This window comes from Anabrus simplex, chromosome 1 (assembly GCF_040414725.1).
Source record: "Anabrus simplex isolate iqAnaSimp1 chromosome 1, ASM4041472v1, whole genome shotgun sequence".
In the NCBI taxonomy this organism is placed as follows: domain Eukaryota; kingdom Metazoa; phylum Arthropoda; class Insecta; order Orthoptera; family Tettigoniidae; genus Anabrus; species Anabrus simplex.
Genome location: NC_090265.1, coordinates 181,978,264 through 182,001,939, shown reverse-complemented (window position 1 = coordinate 182,001,939; position 23,676 = coordinate 181,978,264). Strand labels below are relative to the sequence as shown.

General features: G+C 37.8%; 1 protein-coding gene across 1 annotated transcript in view; it reads left to right on the top strand.

Moving 5' to 3' along the window:
* LOC136885432 (rho GTPase-activating protein 44) overlaps positions 1-23,676 on the top strand; it is a 382,026-nt gene that overhangs the window by 231,500 nt on the left and 126,850 nt on the right. The window lies entirely within an intron of this gene.

Genomic DNA, 23,676 nt, shown 5'->3' with positions numbered 1-23,676 from the left:
ATTTGACTTTAAACTCCTAGTACTGTTGGTGGCATTAAGCTGTCCCATCCTGGATCTGTAACATCCTCTTTTTTGTTTTGTTATTCATTTTAGTCTGCTTCTTTGAAGGCTTTCTTTCCATGTTGAAAGTGGTGTTACTGTAGGTTCATAAAACATCAATGAATGGTGTAATGTCCCACCACTCACTCGTACCAAAAAGTAAAAAAAGTAGTAAGAATATTTCAAATTGTGGCCTTTAGGAATGTTTTTAAATCATTAAATTGAATATTTTCCTTTTAAGAATAATGAAACAGTTAATGGTTGGGAAACCATGCTTTAATTTTAAGTTTTATGCTACCAGGTAACAAGAATGTTTCTCAGGTGGTTTTGTGAAAATTTCAGTAATAGATTGGTTTTCTTTTCTTGTATGACATAGTATCTCCAATGAAAAAACTAACTCTAATATATCACATTTGATTAGAAAGACATTTGTGAATGCTACAGAAAGAAATTAAAGCATGGTTTTATTACATTTCTTGTGGGAGCTCCCAAATGGTGCAGCCCTTTGAGAGTAATTATGTTTTGTTTATATTTCCATTAGATCCCTCCCAGTATAATATCAAAGAAAAATTACATAACTACCATCCATCCTACACCCAACATTTAACACAATGTGATTTCTAGTCATTTTGGATTTAATTTCTTGTCCATTCAGAAGATAAGTAGCTGCATTGGTAACTCACACCATACTTTTATTGCTGCAGTAAGCTTAATAAACCCTCTCCTTTTTTAAAAAAGAGCAGGCTACTTGAATTTAAATCTGGTTTGAAGATTTATAAAGTGTATGCTAAACCTTGTAAGGTTGATTGAAGAGCTTTTGGATCACTAGGTAGCCACCCAGTTTCAAAAACTTGCATGTATTGCAATGTAATCATTTGTGTTGATTACACATTACTCAGTACTGTTCCAAGGAAGATTAGTAATCAGTCAGGAGCCCTAGGCGTATGAGATCTGTTGTACCAAGAATACTTTTTGTTTATTTATTTGTTTTTTATTTTAGTAGACCTCTTATTACAGTCCCAGTAGATGTGTGAAGTGGATGCCAGAATTTATAGGTACATATGTTTTTGAAACATAGAATTTGCTCAGTTTAGAATTGTTCTCTGAATGTAAAACTATCAATTTCCAGTTTGGGTATCATAACTGGTCACAGTTGAGTGCTTAACAGATGCTGCTAAATTGTAAACTTGTGTAAAAATTTCTATTGTGTGCTGTCTTTAGCTTGGATTCAGTGGTAGTAGTATTTCTTATGTGGGCTAGTTGTGCACTTTTTGGATGTGATAGTTTGGTCCCTTGTTGTTATGCTTTTTGTTTCATGGCATTTTGTTTTTCTTTACATGGGAGTATTTCCTTTTTTAAGATTGTATGAGGAAACATTGTGAATGCTGGTGACAAGGATGAATTTGTTATGAGTTGTTGTGCATGTTATGTGTTTCTCAGCCTGTGTGCTGTACAGTGCTTTATGAAAGTATTTATATCACTTAAAGATTTTGTATGTGGTTGTCTCTTAATTAAATGTATTTTATCATATGAATCATGTATAACTTAAGGACCTTATTTCCTTTTTTATGGCTGTGATGATTAAAAAAAATCCCCTTTAAATTTAGAACTATCATTAATTTACATTTCCAATATATCTGGTCACAGTAGACTGTGTAACAAATGTTGCTGAGTTGTGAACTTTTGTAGAAATTCTTATATTATATGCTGGTTTTAGCTTTGTTACAGTGGCAGTATTTCCTTCATGGACTAGTTTTGCTCTTTTTTGAATGTATTTTGCATGATCCCTTGTCATGCATATGCTCATAAAAAATATTCCCTGATACATGTTAAAAAAATAATTCTAAAAATGGACTTGTTCTCAAATGATGATATCTACATGAGAAATTATAACAAATATTTATGTAAATCAAATCCAGTTCCTAGCTGAATTGTCATCATTGAGGCTTTCAGTTCAGAGGATCCCGTGTTCAGTTCTTGGCTGGATGTAGGATTTCAACTGTATCTGGTTAATTCTTCTTACTCGGGGACTGGCAAACTGATCCATATCTAGTAAATACATATGCACTAACCAACCAGATAAAGTATATAAATCCAGCCAGTTGGACTTAGAACTTCTATTATCTCAAAAAGGAGTCTCGCTGACTGTACTTTGGAATTCATCGTTAAATGGTTTCCAAGTGCCTGTTTATGAGGCAGTAGGGTGTAATTTACTGTAGTAGAATTTCTGACAAAAAATTGTTAGGAAATGAATAGTCATCATGGCCCTAAAATGAATCTCTGTGATAAAATTTTGTGTTGTGAATTGAATCTCACTATAGAGGTTGAGAAACACTCAGCAGTATGATGATATTTTATGTTTGTTGATCAGTATCTTAAGTATTGTACTCTAAGCATGGTTGAGCACGATATGCTTCGCTGCATATGTAAAAGGCTTGTTGGCATGTTACTTCTTCTAAACTGTTGTTAACTGTGAATAAGTGTGGCTGCAGAGTATTCATTAGAAGTGAACAAACTGTAATTGGCTTCTAATACTACCCATATCAACATGAAGAGCACTATTTCATTGACTTTTTGTATTGCAACATCTTTAATGACCTTCCTAGTAATATTTTGAGATACGGTTTGTAGGGATTTCAATTTAATCCAGACATAAAAAATAATACACTTTTAAAATAAATTTTTTAGGTAACCTACACTCTCATATTACCTTTTTTATAGCAATTTGAACATAACCAGAAATACATTAGAAAATTTAGCTGTAATTTGCAGGTGTTTTCCTGTATTAGTCTGAATTTTTCTTCACTCTTTCTTTATAAATTATGAATATTGCTTTATTGCCATTATTTAGGGCATTCCATTCAGAATGGGACACATCAAGATGTACAGTATACTGGTGCACATTTGTATTTCAAATATCAATCTGCTGTAAACTTCCAAAATAATTATTATAAAAAATACTTCCTTATCCAGATATTTCATCACTGTTATTCTAAAATTCAAGACCTATTTGTCAGGCTTTCTTTTATTTTTTCATGTAGTTTACTGTAACATATTGCTTTTCTAAAAGCAGTTTCTGCTCATTGTTTGCTCCAACTTCATTGTCTTAATACACAATTACTTTTAAATGTAAAATGAGCTATGTTGATTTATTATGTCTCAGTGTAATGATCCTCTCCGTTTTAGATGAAATAAGTCTCTTTTTCTATAAGTTGAATACCTTTACTTGACACCTTTGAATTGCCCCTGTCAGTGTTTCATGAATGTAGATGTATTAGCTCATAAAACCACTGCTTAAATAACTAGAAACCCTATTCATGAGTTCTATTTTTGGGCTTATGCCGTGTAAATAATTATAAACACACTCAACGTTTCAAAAGGAACCTTGCCTTTCTTCATCAGGAGACAAAAGAGAAGAGAAACGACGTATTGATGGTTGCTAGGAGAAAGCAACAAGGAAGCTTCAAATGGTGCCCAAAGATGTAAAGGGGATGCCATTTTAGCCCAATGCTAGAGACAATGAATAGTAGCAGCAAAGCATTACTCTCTAATGGTTCTGATTATAGGTAGCCATGATTCACTGAGGTTGTAACCTGTATCGCGGTTGAAATTTTTTTTTTTTTTTTTTTTTTTTTGCTAGGGGCTTTACGTCGCACCGACACAGATAGGTCTTATGGCGACGATGGGATAGGAAAGGCCTAGGAGTTGGAAGGAAGCGGCCGTGGCCTTAATTAAGGTACAGCCCCAGCATTTGCCTGGTGTGAAAATGGGAAACCACGGAAAACCATCTTCAGGGCTGCCGATAGTGGGATTCGAACCTACTATCTCCCGGATGCAAGCTCACAGCCGCGCGCCTCTACGCGCACGGCCAACTCGCCCGGTGCGGTTGAAATTATCTGGATGTTTACGTATTTCAACCGCCTCCCTGATAATTCTTGGGCGATATTGCTTTATACGGGCAAGAACATCCACTTCTTGGAACAAGACATCATGACCAGGTGTTAGGGCATGGTCAGCAACAGCTGATTTATCAGGTTGGTTGAGTCTGATACATCTGGTATGTTCTTTGATGCGAGTACACACCGTTCTCGAAGTCTGCCCAATATAAACCTTGCCACAAGTACAAGGAACTCTGTAGATACCAGGTTGTTGTAATTTAGGCAAACTATCCTTAGTTGGTCGCAGGAGTTGCCTAATCTTAACTGATGTTCCAAAAACAGTTCGTACATGGTACCTACGTAAGATTTTAGCAATACGATCCGTCGTGTTATGTATGTAAGGTAGGTAAGCAGTTCCTTTTACATCTTTTTTCTTAACAGACGTCCGATTATGTGCCGATTTCAGAACCCTTGAGATCAAAACTCTGCTGTAACCGTTGCTCTCAAAGGTGGTTCTCAAGGTGTTAATTTCCTCTTGTAGATCTGACGCTTCACAAATCCTCCTGGCCCTGGTAGTCAGAGTTGTAAGGATACCATGTTTCTGGGCAGGGTGATGGTGAGAATCTGCGTGGAGATATCTATTGGTGTGTGTGGGCTTACGATACACGCTGTGTCCTAAAGATCCATCCTCTTTCTTGGTGACGAGAACATCCAAAAATGGTATCTTGCCGTCAGATTCCATTTCCAAGGTGAAACAAATGGAAGGGTGCTGGCGATTAAGGTGATCCAGAAAGTGACCAAGATTGTCTTCACCTTCTGTCCATACGACGAACGTATCATCCACAAATCGCCACCAGATCTTCGGCTTGCAAGGTGCCGACGACAAAGCTTTCTCTTCGAAGTTTTCCATGAAGAAATTGGCCACAACAGGAGAGAGAGGACTTCCCATGGCCACACCATCTGTCTGTTCATAATATTTCCCATTCCATAGAAAGTAGGAGGAGGTCATGCAGTGATAGAAAAGCCTTGCGATCTCTTCAGTAAAAATATCATTAATGAGAGACATAACACCATCAACAGGTACTCTCGTAAACAGAGACACCACGTCGAGACTCACCAAGATATCGCCTGGCTGAAGTGATATAGTTTTTAACTTCTCAATGAAGTGTGTGGAATCCTTAATATATGAAGGGGTGTTACCCAGGTGTGGTTGAAGAAGACTACCTAAATATTTCGAAAGGGCATATGTCGGGGAACCAATCGTACTGACAATAGGCCTAAGAGGAACACCCTCCTTATGTATTTTGGGAAGGCCATATAGTCTCGGAGGAATAGCATCCCCTGGAAGGAGACTCTTTGCTGTATCTTCTGGAATAGAAGATTGCTTGACCAATTTGACGGTCATATTTGAGTAGCGAGTTGTGGGATCACGACTGTTAATCCTGTATATAGGATCAGCTAACAAGGACGAGATCTTGTTGTCATATTCATCTTTATCCATCACCACCGTCGCGTTACCCTTGTCAGCGGGGAGAACGATTACATCAGAATTGTCCCTTAGATCTTTTAGCGCCCGGATTTCACCTTGTTTTAAGTTGGACTTAGGTGGATTAGCGGTCTTGAGAACTCTGGAACATTCTTGTCTAACTTCCTCAGCCTCTTCAGGTGTGAGGTTATGTACCGAGGATTCTATAGATGTAATAAGTTCCTCAATTGGAATTCTTCTAGGCGCTACAGCAAAGTTGAGACCTTTAGCGAGAACTGCCTCTTGGGTTTCATTCAAAGGCATACTGGACAAATTTACGACAACTTTGTTGGAATCATGTCTAATGGCATGTGGTTTCTGCTTCTGACATAACCTTTCATATTTGGAAATATGCCTGCCCCTAACCTGATCAAGTATGTTGTTGGCTTGCACTGCAGTAATACGATCAAACACCTTCCATAATTCCTCATCTACGAAGTTTGAGAGGCGTAGATGCAGCTGTAGCAACTCCCTCGAGATTGAATCCAACTCCTTACGAGTCTGCTGTATCCTCTCTATCAATAACGCCTTGCTAGTACGACGATAGATTCTCATAGCTTTTGGTGTTCTGAAGGTATGCTTCAACATAACAAAATTTGGTAGTATATCATGGTCCCGGCATCTTAAGAGAAAAGTGAGAGATCCTTGTTGCTTTCTCCTAGCAACCATCAATACGTCGTTTCTCTTCTCTTTTGTCTCCTGATGAAGAAAGGCAAGGTTCCTTCTGAAACGTTGAGTGTGTTTATAATTATTTACATGGCATAAGCCCAAAAATAGAACTCATGAATAGTTACACGGGCCGTGAAAGTCTAAATGATAATAACTAGAAACCCTCTTAAAAATGAAGTTAGTTTTTTAATTTATTTGATGTTTCCTTTTGTTTACTTTCTCCTGCAGTTTCTAAAGTTTGGTTGAATATTTTCTGCATCACAGAAATGGTGCTTCAAAAAATAATTAGATGAATTTCTATTATTAAAATGTACATAATTGGTTTTTGGAAGGATTTTCACAATTTTATATCATGCACCTCTTATTTCTAGTACCCTTTCTGTTAATTGTACATATATCAGATTTAAATTCCTTGTCTCCACAAAGCACTTTTAACTGCTGTGCTGCCGTACTTGTTCACAGAAATATAGTACAGTGTTGCATGTCTCTTGGTGGGCTATGTAACTATGAGTTGTTAAATAAATCAGAGCATAAGTAAATAGGTAACATATTGAAGTGTAGAAAAAGAAAGTTGTCCATCATTATTCTAGTAGCCTTCTTTGCTAATTTTTGCCTACATATGTACTGTATATTAATTTATAGTTATTTCTTTATTATGTTCATGTCGAAAACTAATTTGTTGTGTTCTTTTATTTAATAATGCTTTGAGTACTGGTAGTGTATTTAAAATATTTCTTTAGTGTCATAATAAATGAGTTGCTTCATTTTAAACATGTTATTTGTAGTTAACAATAGTAGCTGGAGTGTCTTTTCTAAGATTTTGTATTAATTTTTTTTTTAAATGACATTAAACATGTTCATTCTGTAGAACGTGTGAATTATGTTACCTATGGCTTGTGTCCTTCCTCTTTGTTGCATGTATGTAAATGTGCAAATGAAGAGTGATGTCACTTAGGGGCAATCAGCTAGCTTCGTGGAGTTTATAATACTAGTAGGATGTGTAAATACCTGCATAAAATATGTTTTACTAGAAGTTCCATTTTAGAGGGTGTATATACACTTACTACATAATTTCAGAAATATTAGCAAAACCTCAGTAGTGTTAAGGCAAGGATTTTATCCTTCTTTACATATTGACGGTATATTGAAACTTTCTGAGCGACCTCGGTGTCATTAGGTTCAGTTGTTCAGACTGTTTGCTGTGGTTGAAATTGAAAAAGAAAGTACATGCATTGACATTTCAAAACAAATTCCTGTACATGCTTAACATCTTTGTTCAAAAAATTAAAACCAGAGATGATGTTCCTTCAGCGGTGCTTTACAGTTTATTTTGTCTCCATACCTTAAGGGGACTTTGTAGCCTAAGGGGGTCATTCTGAAAAATTATAGTACCGTATTTCTCAGAATCCAAGGTGCCCCCACCTTTTCCTTCAAAATATTTATATCAGTCTTAAAAAAATGCCTTGTAAAATCATATGAATGCCTTTCTTATACAGTACACTTTTTAGACGCTGAACATTGGCTTTAGTTACGGCGTATTATTTTTCGCCTCCACAATTATTCTCAATTTCAGTGGGTTTAATGACCATTAACTTATAATTGGCATCATAATATCGAAGAGAACGAGTTGAAAATTTGCCGGCAATACCTATTTCACGCATCTTTACAATACGACGATCCATCAGGAAAATATTCTTGCTTACTATAAAACTGTTACTTTCACTCAGCGTCAAGTATAACTGGCTGCCGCTACACGCTCGTCTCACTTGCCGACTTCCGCCAAGTTCAGTGGCTAGCGATGAATAGGCCTAATCGTGGATGTTGTATGTCAACGAACAAGTTTATTGCACTGCGGCATGGCAATTCCGCCCTTGGGTTTTGTGTGCTCATACCTCACAATTTCATCTGCGACGTCTTTAAAGTGTCCATGTTGCAGACCACTGATTGCATTTTTTGTGCTGTACGCATTTTTAAGCTATCTTTGTCTTCACGCTAATGCCAAATATTGGCTTTAGTTAGGCCTATGCCGTATTTTCTTTCGGCTGCACGATTATTCTACATTTCCGAGTGTTTAATAACTATTAACTTAGAATTGTCATCACAATGTCGACTAGCACCCGCTGAAAATTTGCCGGCAATATCTTGTTCTACTTATCTTTACAGTACGACGATCCATCACGAAAATATTCCTGCTATCTATAAAACTTAATTTTACTAAACGTCAGGTACAGTGGACGCGCTATAACTGCTACTGAGTAGCCATGGCCTTTCTAAGAATTCGAAGGCTCGCATTTTTATGCCATTCTGCAGATTTGAGAAACGATTGTGTAGAGAGGCTAATATTATGTAATTCTCTCTTCACTATTTCCCAAGATCCAGCGACATTACACATAGGCACTGAACAGACGGTTGTTATTGTCAACGAGTTTTGTGTGCACGCGGGGGGGGAAGTAGCACCATGGTTACTACAGTAGTTGCCAAGGCCGCGAATGCAAGACGACCCTTGATATTCTGAGGGAAAAAATGTTGTCTTGGATTCGGAGAAATACGGTATCACTCTAGAGGCTTCTATGGCAAGCATTTCCGTTTTCTTCTTCAAATGGCGATGCGTAACCTAACCTAACCGTATATGTATCATGAAAACATATTTCAAATCCATGTAGAGAAATGGTATATAACATTAAAATTAAGAAACCATTTACTTCAGCCCTTATTTTTAACGAGTTAACAACTGCAATCGGTCACATTATTTACGCATTTATTACGAAAACGAGTTATCGTCTTTCATTTCGAATTTCCTTTAGAAAACAGCAGCCGACGGGTATTACTAATCAAATCCAATATCGCCTTTGAATGTCGACGAGAGAACTCGCTAGTGGACATAGTGAGAAAGGAGATCGATCGCATGCAACATAATCGCTGGGATGCATAAATATCGTTAACAGAAAAAATCGCTCGTAATAACGGAAGTGTCAGTGATAGGGGTCTCGCTGTAACCTAAGGATAATACACAGTTTAATATACGAATTTTGAAGGGAACGACAAAAATTGTCAGTATAGCGGGGTTCTCGTTATGTGCCATACTCGCTATAGCAGACTTCTACTGTATTTGCCAATTGATTAAATACATTGATCAGGGGGCATTTTTTTTGTCACCTCTTATGCTTAAGATTGAGAGTCCAAATCCCAGTTCTGTCACATGGCATTTACATATATTTAAATATGAAGAGACCCTTGTCACTAGATTTACAGGCACTTTCAGGAACCCATTTCCAGCTCAAAATACCAGCAATTCAGCATCTCATAAGGTACGTTAAATACAGACTGCTGTCATCATCGCCATATATAGGACATCAATCTACAAACTTTTTGTGTAGCGTACCCTTTCTGGAACATGAAATTTCTGTATTCTTCCATCTTCAAATATTCGTTCCTGCTCACGAGATATTATGTATAACACATCTGTCTAAAGTAGTAGTAGTAGTAGTAACAATAATGTACCGAATGAGTTGACCGCGCTGTTAGGGTCACGTAGCTATGAGCTTGCATTCGGGAGAGGGTGTGTTCAAATACTATCATTGGCAGACCTGAAGATGGATTTCTGTGGTTTCCCATTTTAACACCAGGCAAATAAAACATTGCCATTACTCAGATTGAGCAGTAGGTCTGTTTGGCATATGTTTGAAGAGCTGGGTTGATTTGCATACCTCATTCAAATTGTTCAGCATCTAACAGAAAGGGGTAAACGAGCCTAATTACAGTATTGTTGCCAAGTGTTGTTCATGACGTATGAGGATTCAGATTTCTTCTGCAACATATAACTTTCAGATGAAACTATATTCACTTTGATGATTACATCAACTCACAAACAATTCTCTTTTTTAGAGTTTGAACAGTCTGATGTCGTTATACAGAAACCACTACACAGTTTGCGGGTTATGATTTGGTGCACTGGTGATGGAATATTGGACACTTATTTCCTCGAGGATGCTGGACAGAATCCGAAACTGTGGACCAGATAATCTACGGAGATCCTACTATGAGGGTTTTTTTTTTTTTCAAGGTCCGATCGGTCGTGACAGTCAAACGCCCGTGAATATATGATGAACCGCTGCACAGATGTGTTGCGCAACGTCTCGGAAATGACCGTTATGCGCCTCACCTCAGTTCCGTCAGTAGTGAACGTGCAGCGCGCTCGTAAACATGGCTACAACGATCGCTTCGCCCGCCAAGTGTGAAGTGCGCGGTGTAATTTGATTTCTTCAGGCTGAGGGGTGCAATGCAGCCGAAATTCATCGCCGAATAAGTTGTGTGTATGGTGAAACGTGCATGAGCGACAGCAAAGTGCGACAATGGTACAGGAACTTTACAGCAGGGCGTACAGACGTCGATGATGCAGGCGGCCAGGGAAGGAAGCGTGTGTCAACCGATGATCTTGTTCAGCGTGTGGATCAGGCAATTCGAGAAAATCGTCGGTTCACAATTTCTGTGTTGAGTGCTTCGTTTCCTGAAATTTCCAGGTCACCTCTGTACACAATTGTGAGACACTTCAGTACCGCAAACTTTGTGCGAGATGTGTTCCGAAGATGCTGTCTGACCGTCACAAAACACAGCGAATGGGCGCCGCTTTAGCGTTTCTCCAGCGCTACCATGATGAAGGACCGGATTTTTTGAACAAAATTGTCACAGGGGACGAGACATGGGTTCATTTTGAAACGTAAGAAACAAAAGAGCAATCCAAACAGTGGATGCATTCGCACTCCCCGAGTAAGCCAAAGAAATTCAAGCGAACATTCTCCAACAGAAAGTGTATGGCTACTATGTTCTGGGACCGGAAAGGAGTTCTGTTGGTGGAATTCAGGGAACATGGTTCCACCATCACTGCAGCCGCATAGTGTGCGACTATTCAACGTCTACGACGGGCAATTCAGAATAAGCGGAGAGGGATGTTGTCATCAGGCATTGTCCTCCTCCATGACAATGCTCGGCCGCACACTGCAGCTGCCACCACGAACCTCCTGCAGCGTTTCCAGTGGGACGTTTTCGATTACCCAGCATACAGTCTGGACCTGGCTCCATCAGATTTTCACCTCTTTGCTCACATGAAACGCTGGCTAGGAGGACAGCGTTTTGACACCGACGAGGCGCTGCAGACCGGCATACAAAGATAGTTACAGGCGCAGGCGGCGACGTTCTATCAAGAGGGCATTGACAAGTTGGTACCACGCTACGACAAATGTCTCAATCTGCGAGGCGACTATGTTGAAAAATAGCTGTGATGTATCAGTAAGTGTTACTAATAGAAAAGTGTCAAATTTGTACTGCTGTTTCATTTCGTGACCAATCGGACCTTGAAAAAAAAATAGCCCTCGTATTACCTCATTCATGTGGGTTTTGCGCCGTTTTTGTCGTGCCAGAAACTTGCCTCCAATAGATGCAGCAAGATGGAGCTACAGCCTACACTGCAGGGGAATCACATACCTTTTCTGCAAGGACACTTTGGAGATTGCCTAATTTCATGTGGAACTCTATTTCCATATCCTTCCTACTCCCTGGGTCTTATTACTCCAGATGCTTGCATATGGGGGCATGTTGAAAAACTCAGTTTTTCCAAGACAGATGACCGACCTACGAATATTTCTAAATTACACAAGATGATGTCATCTTTCGTGTCCTTCGGACTTTATTTATCAACATGTTCGATAATCTTCAAAAACATAAGAAGCCATGTGTGGCACATGGTGGTAAACATTTTTAACATACATTGTACCAACACAATTAATAACATTTCAGTGTCATTTGTTTTGCCACATAGGGTGTAAAATATAAAATAGGCATTAATAATTTGCTAAAGAATGATACTAATGTAACAAGGTTCCACATTTATTTAATTAATATAAAAAAGAAACTAATTCATATTTCACACTCTGAAGGTATCCATACACAAACCAAATGCTTTATTTCCTTTACAGTGGATTTATCCATCAGTATTAGTATTCCTATAGGTTGCCTCACAGCAGATGACAGATTTATTTTTTTCTTTCCTTGCTTATCACTTTAAATTTCAAAAATGTTTTAACCAGGACTGTGTATTCAGCAGAAGACAACCAAATACAACCAGTTATAACAGATATAAAAATACTGAATTACTGCAAACACAATAATGTAAATGCAACGTGTCCAGTATGCCATGATATTGCACGGTACGGCATTTAAGTTTTACAGCACTAGACCTATTAATTATAGATGGACTGAAGAAAGAGGGTAATAGTTTTATATTGGGAATGAGAAAATCTGTGTTAATTCAGTTCCACCTTCGTTGTTCTTTCTGATTAAAACATTAACAGCACAATTAATATCTTCAGTCCACCCAACACTGTGTCTAACTTATTTATCACTTTTTGCCAGCAATTCTGGCTGCTTCAGAAAGTTTTTTACTTTGCTGTGTTCAGCAGTTGAAGTTGTTAATAGATAGGCTTCCCATTACTTCAACACCAGTAAGCAGGTTTGTATTGAACGTAAAGTGTTTTTTTTAACATCCCATGGATACAGATAGGTCTTGTGGTGATGATGGGAAACAAAAGGGCTAGGAATGAGAAGGAAGCAGCCGTGGCCTTAATTAAGGTACAGCCCCAGCATTTGCCTAGTGTGAAAATGGGAAACTTCGGAAAACCATCTATAGGGCTGCGACAGTGGGGTTCGAACTCACTATCTCCCGAATGCATGCTCACAGCTTGAACAGTCTGATGTCATTATACAGAAACCACTACACAGTTTGCAAGTTACGATTTGGTGCACTGTGTCCAGTGATGAACAGTTCTGGCTGCTTCAGAAAGTTTTTTACATTGCTGCATTCAGCAGCTGAAGTTGTTCAGCTTCCCATTACAACACCAGTAACCAAGTTTGCATGGCTAACTCGCTTGGTGAATGTAAAGTGATTTGATATACGCCAAGTCATTCTGTACAATAGAATCATCTCTTTGGTGCATGGAAAAACCCTTCAGAAATAACAGCAGACTGTGGTTTACTATATTTCTATTTTTTTTTACTTGCTGAAGGTTATTTACCTGTAAACTGCCACATTCAAACATGCTTTCCTCATACTGAAAGTGATAGGGTTGGGATCCTTGGCTCTGTACCTCTAGAATGCAGGAAGGAAAAGGAACATAATATTCCCATGCTTCCATCAAAATTTAAACACATTTACAAAGTCTAGTTTACAAGTAATAAACTTCATAATTGTTCCATATTGAGTAACAACTGTTATACAGAATTTTCTTATAGAAAATATATTGAATTTTCCCACCTTTCTAATACTATCACATTTCAATTTTGTGACCCAAAAATTGAGACTCTTTGTACTGATAAATAGCTAAAACAGTGCATGTTTCAGTTCTTTTGAACCTTCTTCAACTGTAAACATTAAAAATTCAATCGCAGTCCATCAAACAAAATATTTTCATGAAAAAATCTGGATGCATTAAAAAGAGTGACGTAGCACACATTCATGTTGTTAAAAGTTTATGAATAAAATCTTCTTAATGATGAGTTGAAAAGATGTTCCAGAAATGACTAGGATGCAGCAGATGTTGTGAAGAGTGGATGTTGTTTTACATAAATTGTTGAATTCAAATATATGAAAGACAGTTGTGGACTTGTCAATATGGAACAAGATTAATATTGCTAAGTCTTGTTGGAATTCATTGTGTTCTATTATTCTTGGCCTCAGAATTAAAGTCTAGAAAGAAGGAAATTATGTAGGGTAAAATAAAAGAAAGAAAATGAAAACAAGAGAAATGAAACAATGGCAAATTGGGAAACGTATTGTACTTGCTCCTTGTTGATAATGTTAGCGTGTGAGCTGAAAGTTGGAAGTAATGAATAAGTGGAGCTATTGCTAGTGAGGGGAGATTGTGGTATGGGAGGTTGTTGGGAGTGTGTTGTACGTTTTACGAAGGGTGCTTTTTTTTTTTTTAATATTGAATATTTCTTCCTAAAGTATAGTGACATCATCAGAAATTTCATTTAAAGTTAGGTTTGAATTTATTTCTGATTCAGATGTATGTGTATATTTTCACAAATGTTGAGAGACTTGCCTTTTCGTATTCTAATTAAATTTTAAATCTACTGACACCTTGGAATGTATCACTCCCATGATCTGCCGTATCAAAAGACTTGGATAAGGTAGTTTCTTTTATTTTTTATCTCATCCCCATACTGCAGCATCTACTTTATTTTTCATTTTGTCTCATTTTAAGCTAGCAGTAGTCTGTTGCTGTTGAACATTGTCTCTGATCTCTGTCTTAGTGCACTGTTGTTTCTTAGTTTCCTTGGTAAGCAGTTGTTAAAAGCATGCGAACTGCATTACGAAGTGTAAAATAGCATTTTCCTTGAATGTAGAGATCATATGTTGTTACAATAGTATCAGTGAGTCCGGCTCCATGGCTAAATGTTTAGCGTGCTGGCCTTTGGTCACAGGGGTGCCGGGTTTGATTCCCAGCAGGGTCGGGAATTTAACTATAATTGTTTAATTTTGCTGGCACGCGGGCTGGGTGTATGTGTCATCTTCATCATCATTTCATCCTCATCATGATGAGCAGGTCGCCTACTGGCGTCATGTCAAAAGAGCCGAACATGTCCTCAGACACTCCCGGCACTAAAAGCCATATGCCATTTCAGTTTCAATTTCAGTATCAGTGAATTCAGTATATTCTGAACGAAGTGCTCTCCTTTGTGGCTCTTTTAAGCTGTGATGGAAGTGATTTCTATAACAAACTAATTTCATACATTAATTCAGAGCTACCAGAACATGGAGAATTCGCATGAAATGACATTCTCTCTTTGGATGGACTGTGTGTGTTTTGATTTGATATGCCTTATTTGAAAGAACTGTGATTATGACTACCATATATCATGCTTGTCTATACTGGGAAGCATTGATGAAATAGGCCAATTGTTTCAACAAGAAAGAAGAACAATACAAGAATAGCTGCACTGTGTGTCTTGGTAATACCTATGTGAGAGAGAGAGAGAGAGGAAAATACCTCCACCTAGCTTTCTTAGTGCTATAACTATAAAAGTATGGGCACCCACGTTGCTAATGTCTTTCCATGTTGGCAAGAGCTCAGCGTTAGAAATGTCAACATATTTACAATGTCAAATACCCAAAAGAAGGCATGTGTAAGCAACATGTCAATAGTTCACAAAATGGAAATCAATATCATAATTTGATCTTTCCATCATGGCCATTCTCTACCTTTGCAGATCATATTGACAATTGACAGTGATATTTTTCATCTCAAATGCAAGCGGTATAGGTTGGAATATATCTATGATATTTAGTGGATTAATCTAACGCATCGTCGTCGATGATAAACAACCTCCTATGTGATGGAAAATTTCTTTTTTGACATACTGGTATTGATGTGTAAGGAACAATTGCGTAAGTGATAATTCTATGGACACAAAAATACTCCTATACAATTGCCTTTTCTTGATAACAGAATATCTCTCTTCTGCTAACCTCTACGTAGGAAGTTTCCGAAAAGTGAATGTGAGCTTTGCCAGGTGCAGCAAAGTGCTCAGGAACTGTTAGTCTACTCATAAATGGAAGTCAAAGTGTAGCAATGCATAAAGGCAAGTATAAAAACGAAAGCAGACATGCATTAATGAGGCACTTCGAGGCACCCTAGAAACATAAAATTTAAAACAAGGGAATTTAATACCCCCAAGATCCCTACAAAAAATTTAAAATTTTCAAAACTCTCAGGGAGGCAGGGCTGGCGTTGTGGGAGTTGGGGTTGAGGTTGAGGTTGTAATTGGGCTCAGAAGCAAAACAACAAAGTACATAAGCATAAGCATTTTTTTCACACAGTGGGAAGCTTTTTCCAAGATCTATATATACTATGGGCTTAAATGTTTAGTGAAAGTCCAAATTAATTTTTAACATCAAACCTCAAAAACATGCTAAGAGAAAATGAGATATTAGGGAAGTAAAGAGACATAATCTAGTCATAAATGGAAGTCGAAGTGTAGCGATGACTCCCAATTTATTTACGTGGTGCCTATTTCACCGTGGCTCACTTCCTCGCTGAGTGCTTCGATCTATCTGGCGTAAGACAGAATCTTGGCCTGCAGGCAACACTTGAACTTATACTAGCAGATGATGAGAATACTGATATCTTCATTTGATTTATATGTGATAGTGGTCTAATCAAGCACATATAAATTTCAAGTGTTCTGCTACTCAGGGAAATTGCATTCCTTTTTGATGTGTTTTGTGTTCATTTTGGCTCTAAACAAATTTTATCCCTTCATTTTCAAAATTTGTTTGTTGAATATATAATTTATGTTTATTTTTGTTATTTTTGTTTCCATTTAGTTTGGTAAGAGAGGATGGTTGCCAAGATGTACTTACCTAAGTAGTTTCAAGAGTAAGATGTACTTAGGTGCGGTCAGTATCCAGTAGTCAGGAGATAGTAGGTTCGAACCCCACTGTCGGCAGTCCTAAAAATGGTTTTCTGTAGTTTCCCATTTTCGCACCAGACAAATGCTGAGACTGTTTTTTTTTTTTTGCAAGTTGCTTTACATCGCACCAACACAGATAGGTCTTATGGCGACAATGGGACAGGAAAGATCTAGGAGTGGGAAGGAAGTGGCCGTGGCCTTAATTAAGGTACAGCCCCAGCATTTGCCTGGTGTGAAAATGGGAAACCACGGAAAACCATCGTCAGGGCTGCCAACAGTGGGGTTCGAACCTACTATCTTCCGAATACTGGATACTGGTCGCACTTAAGCGACTGCAGCTATCGAGCTCGGTCTTCCTACTCCTAGCCCTTTCCTGTCCCATCATCGCCATAAGATCTATCTCTTTCAGTGCGATGTAAGGCCAATTTATTAAAATTTTTACAATTAATTTATTAAGAACCACCTATTCAATACTTTGAAGTCTTTACAACTATGATACAATTATTATATTAAGGTTTAAGCATATAATGGTACATGTTTCACCTGTCATTGCAGGCATCATCAGCCATAAATTCTATAATCTAGGTCAGAGCTCTGAAGTGGATGTTATATGAAAACTAATTGTTTACAATAATATACATTGATGTATAAGGAACATTGTGGTCACATTTGGAATGAATTGGATATGTTTTAAAGTTCTAATGGGAAGTCTTATTTATTGTTCACATCAAATGGAGATAAAATAAATAAAAATATATTAACATTCATAATGTTGATAATTGAAGTCATAGGGAATCACAATATTTACACAGATTTTTTCCAGTATATACGAGAGAACCATATTTTCAGCTTAAAATGATTTTTGGATTGCTAAAATCTTCTATAGAATAAAATATTTTCTTAATGAATGAGTTAATAACACACTTAATAAAATTATAAACAAAATCAAGATAAAAAAACTGCAAGTAATTAACCCCTGAAAGACCTTAAAAAAAAAAACAGTTTTGCTGCTTTTACCTTCACAAGTCCAGCTCTATATCAGATCACCAACCTGATTAAGAAACACGGCGGCAATATTGCTTTCAAAACTTGTAATACAAACAGAAATATATTCTTTAACTCCCATACAGTAAATTCAACACACAACTGATACTCAAATTCAGGGATTTATAGACTCAAATGCGACCGATGTGAGTTTCCTTACGTGGGGCGAACTGGACGCAACTTTCAAACAAGATATTTAGAGCATTACAACGCATCTAAGCACAACAAACACTCTGCTGTGAGTCTTCATATGCAAGAAACAGGACATAGCTTCACCACTATAGACCAGGACCTTCAGATCTTAAAGATTATTAATAAAAGTAGTTTAATGACTGAATTTGTAAACACCTATATCTTTTTAGACCAGCATTTCAATAAAAATCAAAATATAAATGACATCGTAGAAACAAAGAGCCCAGTCAAGGAGCAGATTCCCAACGTATTGTCATCTCTTAACATAAACAGTAACACCTTTTCAAAATCTTCAACTATAAATCCAGCATTAATACCCCTATATCAACAGCAGCCAATGTCTCATCGCCTAGCCACACTCCTCCCCCTACGCGTACCAACAGCGATCTTAACGCCCTGCCCACCCCTCTCCACCCAACACACTCCCCGCCAACAGTGACACACCCCTACAATACAAGGAGTAGAGATAAAGCGACTGTCAAACCACCTCACACAAGCAATGCTGCCGGACATCTCTCCTAAAGTCTGAAGAGTATGTGTCAAGAAGATTAATTCCACTAGTGTACAATTCCAATATAGCATTAACACACCTTTTCGTCTATTTCACAGATGTCAACACTTCACAAGCCGTTACACTTACACACCTAAGAATCCAGTTGAACTCCTCTTCAGACTTACACAGATAATAAATAACTTTATAAGCTTCACTACCGAGGCAACAAACTGCATATTTAAGAGAAGATGAAATACTCTATTTTATCGCATAAGCTCCCCCCTTGCATATTTCCCTCTCCTACTATTTTTCATTATTAAAAATGATTTTATTAATATCGTGCATAATTCCCTCTCCTGGTTTGATCTAACTGGAGTGGCCTTCAAATGACTTGATAATGGACAGCAATGAACACAACGGTACTTGACATAAAAATGTTTCCATTGTCACAACATGCCGTAAATTTGAACAGTGAAGTTGCAGGCGTGTTTCTAGGTCAGTTTGTTACAAGTCGTCATAATGTCGAAATATTTAAACTACATGGCAAAATTTAAATTAAATGTGTTATCTTACGCCGGCCGATACAAACGGAGTGAAAGCTGCAGGAAGACATTTCTCCGTTGATCCTAATTCAATATGGTATTGGCGGAGACAAAAAGATAAACTCATGACTGCAAAGGCAAGCTCCAAATCTCTCCGTGGGCCTAAAGCAGGGAAATATCCCAAAATTGATAATGGTGCAATTGCTTATGTCAATGAACTTCAGAATGATGGTTGTGCTGTTTCTTACGAAATGAATCAGAACAAAGCTTGCGAGATAGCTGCCACGCTCAACATTGACAGAAAGGATTTTAAAGCAAGCGTTGGTTGGGTGATTCGTTTTATGAGACGGCAAAATCTCAGTTTACAGAGGAGAACATCTTTGTGCCAGTGTTTACCTCGAGACTACACAGATAACGTAATCGAGTTCCATCGTTATGTAATACAAGTGCGACAGCTTACTCTCTCAGGTTGGTAACGCTGACCAGACTCCAGTGTTTTTTGATATGCCGCATAACACCACCGTTGCTCCAACTGGCTCAAAAAGTGTCCTTGTGAAGACGACTGGAGCGAAGGGTCTAAAATGCACAGTGATGTTGTGCATTACAGCAGATGGCAATAAACTTCCACCATATGCCATCTTTTAAAGGAAGACATTACTAAAGGAGACTACCCCACATGGAATTCACTTACGAGTTCAAGAAAAGGGCTGGATGACAGCAGATTTGATGGTGGATTGGTTGGAGAAAGTCTAGGGAAGACGACCAGGGGCATTATTACAAAAGAAGTCCCTTCTTTTCCTAGACAGTTTCCGGGGTCACTTTTGGAAGCTGTAAAAGAGAAAATGAAACTGATGAAGTCCCATCCTGTCTTCATCCCTGGAGGTTTAATGTCCATTCTTCAACCTTTAGATGTCAGCATCAACAAACCTTTCATAGAACATCTTTGACACCTGTATTCAGAATGGATGGCGGCGGGATCTCATCAGCTGACTCCAGGAGGCAAGATAAGGAAGCCATCAATACCAACGATGTGCAAGTGGATAATTCGGGTGTGGGAGAAAATTAGTGTCGATATTGTTAAGAAGAGTTTTAAAGAAACTGGAATTTTTTGTGCCATTGATGGTTCCGAGGACAACATGTTGTGAAATAGTGAAAATGAAGATGATGATGTGTTATCTGAGCCTGAAAATAGTGACGAAAGTGAGGCCGCAGAATAGTGAGAGAAAAGAAACAATGCATTGCTGCTCTTCATTGTAGCCTAATGAAACCATGGTATTCTTTTGTGTTAATTGAAAATAAATACCAGTAGGTACCACTTTTTTCACATACCGGTATTACCGTAAATATAACTTTTATCTAATACATCGTTTCCCTTCCTTTCTGAATGCCTGGAAGCACCACTCGCATAATTCCCTCCCTAGTGTTTTCAAGAAAATTTTTCTAGAAAAAAAGGGGGGGAATTATGCATTAAAATACGGTAATTTGCTATTTAAATGAGACTTGATCAAGCGTCCTCTACTAGCTATCTTGCCATTGAACCAGCACTTTAATAATAGACTCCTGTTCATTAAGAAAAGATTTTATTCTATAGAAGATTCTAGCAACCCACAAATCATTTTAAGCTGAAAATATTGTTTCCTTTGACTTCCTTATCAACATTATGAATGTTAATATATTTTTATTTATTTTATCTCCATTTGATGTGAACATAAATAAGACATCCCACTAGAACTTTAAACCATGTTCGATTCATTCCAAATGTGACCACAGTGTTCCTATACATCAATGTATATTATTGTAAACAATTAGTTTTTAAGAATAGTTTTCATATAACATCCACTTCAGAGCTCTGACCTCGATATTAGAATTTATAGCTGATGATGCCTGCAACAACAGGTGAAACATGTACCATTATATGTTTAAACCTTAATATAATGATTGTATCATAGTCATAAAGACTTCAAAGTATTGAATAGGTGGTTCTCCATAAATTAATTGTAAAAATTTTAATACATCGAATTTCAATACAGTCAAAATGAAAATAGTCACTTGAAAAGCCAATTGTATTTAAAAAAAATCTACTATCAGCACCAGTAAAAGGTAGGTATAAAAATGAAAATAGACATGAATTGATGAGGTACCCCAGACACCCTACAAACCTGAAACTTGGTACAGAGAAACTGATACTCCCAAGATCTCTACAGAAGAGGAAAAATTCCTAAAATTCCATGAGGAAGCTGAGCTAAGGGTGTTCGATTTTGGGACTTGGTACCTAAACAGTGTTATTATGCAAACATATGATTATTTTTAACCCAATGAGAAGATGTAAGGTACACTGAAACCATGTGCTTAGGAACAAATATGTGTGTCTCTCTCCAGTCGTTCCACTCATGACTGAATATCGTGACGCAAGGACTTTTTGTTTCTTTTATAAGCTGATGCCATTCTGTACGAACTTGCATTTTCTGAACAGTAATTCTCCATGGTAAGTCCATGATCTCCCTTACTTGATCAACCCATCTTTTTGCGACTTTCCCTTGTACAATTAATTTTTCCAGGTTGTCTTCCTCTCTTCTCAGAATGTGACCAAAGAATTGCAGGATTCTCTGGTACACAACTTGGCATAGACTTTCTTGTATTCCAATTTCATGGATGACAGAATCATTTGTTCGCCTGGCTTTCCATGGTATTCGCAACATCCTTCTCCAACACCACATTTCAAAGGCATTGATACGGTTCCTGTCTTTAGCTTTTGTGGTCCAAGTTTCACATCCATACAGGAAGATCAAGAACACAAGCAAATAGACTAATCTTTTCTTCATATTCATAGATATTGCTCTATTTGTCTTTTCATGAGAGTTTATTCCTGATGTAAACATGGTATGTCCACGCCTCCACCAAAGAAAGAGTTGTGATTCACTGAGCGTGTAGTACCAACCTCCACCCCATCAAGGTCTCGTGTTCGGACGTACAGGGATGCGCATCACATACGACAACAGTGTGAAGGTCTGAACTTCTGAATAAATGACGAAACCTGGATTCTATTCACTTTGTTTATTGAACACATTCACGATGCACTGCCTATTGTCACTTCTGAGCGGTTTTCCTCTTTTGTGCTTCACAACACACGATGGTCCTACCTCTTGCTCCATTTGTCTCACTATGAATACTGACACTGACTGCTGCTGCCAAATGCAACATCTTATCTCCACGCTGTACAGCTTGGGACTTTCCCTCACTATGAGAAGACTTCCTGTATTACACCACGCCTTGTGCCTTCATTTCTCATTATTTAATCACTATTTTATATGTATTTAAAAACATATAATTATATACCGGTATATATGACAACCATATTTTAATTTGATTACGTACTCTTCCAAACTCTCTAAATGTAATAAACGAAAATAAAATAAATGTCATGTACTACTTTTCTTCGAGCTCACATACTGTCGAGTGAGTGCGACGATTGCTTCTCCAATCAACTACGACTGTTTCCACACGTAAATGCAAGTAGCTCCACCTATTTGTTTACATCAGGATTAAACTCTCGTGAAAAGACATATATCATCTTGGCAGATCTTAGCTATACGTCCTAGAATGATACGGTGTTTGATTTCTTTCCCACAGCTACTTGTATCCTCGATTATTGAACCAAGATAAGGAAACTTACAGATTCTTTGGAGATTGTTCAGGTGCTGTGGCAGCTGAATTTCTGCACCGTTGTTGACAATGATTAGTTTTGTCTTGCTCCAATTAATATCCATGCCAAGATTTTGACTTTCCTGTTGTACACAATCCATTATCTCAACAAGCTCCTGTATACTGCTGGCTACAAGTGTGGTGTCATCCACAAAACGGAGGTTATTCTTCCCACCAATCGAAAATCCTCCTTCCCAACTGTCAAGGGCATGCCTCATGATATATTCACCATAGATGTTAAACATTTGAGGTGATAAGATGAATCCTTGTCTCACACCTGTGGAGACTTTGAAACTTTATGATAGATCACCATCAACTCTGACTTTGGCCAAGTTGTTATCGTATAAGCCTTTTATAAGTGAAATGAGATGAGATGGAATTCCCATTTCCTCTAGAACACACCACACCTTCGGCCACAAAAAACAATCAAAAGCCTTTTGGTAGTCAATGAAGTACAGAAACAAAGGAATTCATGTGCCTTTTCAACCAACTGACGAATATTTAAAATCTGTTCTCTAGTTCCTCTTCCATTGACAAAGCCAGCCTGTTCTGATGGGAGCTGACATCTAATGTAAGGTTTCAAACGTTCATTTATGATATGTAATAATATTTTACTTGCATATGATATTAGTGAGATGGTTCTATAATTCCCGCAGTTCCTTGTTGATCCCTTTTTTGTGAAGCGGAATGAAGATGGAAATGAGTCAGTCTTGTGGCCATACACTTCTGTCCCGTATCTTATTACAGGAGAAGTGCATTAAACGTACTCCTTCCCCCATTTCCTTAATCATTTCCCCAGTGATGCCATCACTTCCTGATGTTTTATGATTCTTCCGGTGTTTAATTGCTTCTACTTCTCTCCTCAGTATTGAAGGTTCTGGTTCTGAGTTAGATTGGTTAGGGATGTACTTATTACAAACATTCCTGGTAGTCACATCTGCATATAGATTTTCCCAGTATATTTTCCACATTTCAATGGCCAGTTGCTTCTCTCCAATGAGGGTACCCTCTTCATCTTCCACAACCCATGAACGGGGCTTGACGTCGTGGGTAATTTTCTTTACCTTCATAAAGAGATCACGAGGTTGACAGTGCTGCAAGTGCTGCTTATGCAGTTCAATCTTT